Raw genomic sequence first — 1,582 nt, 5'->3', positions numbered from 1 at the left:
ATAGATAGATAGATAGATAGATAGATAGATAGATAGATAGATAGATACTATTCACTTGGAAACCATCGTGGCCCTTGCAGGTAGAGCATGGGTCCCTGGCTGACACAGTCACCTTAAGTGTGCTGACAGCAAGGGCTCTTGGAGTCATCCATTTGTCCCTTACTTTCTATCTAATGGAAGTTAATGACAACGTGCTGATTTCATATTGGCCTTTGCAGTCCCTTTTTTCTCTTTGAATTCTGTTTATGAAGAAGACCTAGACAGGCAGTGAGATTGCTTTTTATATCAGAGGTACCGAAGCCCAAGTTTTCAATTGTATTTGCTGTTTGTACCGTTTCCCTGGTCCCCTGGCTTCACTGTGCTTCGGTAGTGTTGGGAGAGGTGTGCAAAAGTGGAGTAGATGGTCAAAGAGGAAGAACCTTCTGCCCATCAACTTCAGTTGGCAAGTAAGGCCCAAATTCACACTGCAAAAAGCAAGGTCTACGGGAGCTTTCCCTCTTAATCAAGAGCTGGTTCCCCTGACTCCTAGGGCTCTTGCTCTATTCTTTTGAGGGCTTGCTGCCTCCCTCCCTTTCTTATGCCCCAGGAAATCAACAGCAGCTTCAGCACCTCTCACCCACTCCCCCATCTCCTGCCTTCTTGCAACCTTGATTCTCTCAAAAGAAAGTCATAGCCCTAGTTTTCAAAGGAAAGGTAAAAGGGGCAAATTCCAAATGCTGGGTCCTAACTTGAAACTCGGTGTCCCTTCTTTTCTTTGTGTCTCTTTTCTTTCCCTGAGGTTTTTGTTTGTTTCTGGGTTTTTTGTTTGTTTGTTGTTTGTTTGTTTTTTGTATTTCCCATCATCCAAGCAGGCAGAATAATGTTGGAAGTGTGTCTCTGGCCGCGTCTTGTGGAGAGAAGGTAAGTAGTACTGGCTTGTGAATCAGATCCAGGTTCTGTCCATGTCTGAGATTTCTTCATGGGAAGCACCAGTTATGACATATTTAGCCACACTACGCAGCAATATTACAGGATATAATCATCAGCTCTTACATTTGTATGTCACTTTATAAAAACTTTTTGCTTTTGAGTTTCACAACAACTTTGTGAAAGTTTAATTGACATAATTGTATAGAGGAAGAAATGTCTGGGATCAAGTTATTGGCAAAAAATAGAAACCAGCACTAGGGCTCAAGTCTTCTCTCCCTAATGAAGTTGGGAGATGCTTCCTTTTATACCACATAGTCCAGTCTGGTGGCATTTTCAAATGACTTTAAGTAATCATGAAAGATGCCTTCTTCAAGAATCTTTACTTTCAATAGACTACTCTTTATCCAGAGAACAAAGATAGGTCTATTAGATATGGTATTGATTATCTGTGCTATGTAACAAATTATCCCAAAATTTAACGGCTTAAAACAATAAACATGATCTTACACAGTTTCTAAGGGTCAGGAAGCCTGGTGGATTCAGCTGGGCAGTTCTGCCTCAGGGCCTAGCATAAGCCTGCAGTCAAATTGTTGACCTGGAGCTGCCATCCTGTAAAGGCTTGCCTGGGACTGCAGGATCTCCTTCCAGGTTTCACCTACACTTCTTGCAAGTT

Source organism: Piliocolobus tephrosceles, chromosome 3 (genome assembly GCF_002776525.5).
Source record: "Piliocolobus tephrosceles isolate RC106 chromosome 3, ASM277652v3, whole genome shotgun sequence".
Classification (NCBI taxonomy): domain Eukaryota; kingdom Metazoa; phylum Chordata; class Mammalia; order Primates; family Cercopithecidae; genus Piliocolobus; species Piliocolobus tephrosceles.
This window is presented reverse-complemented; position numbering follows the sequence as displayed.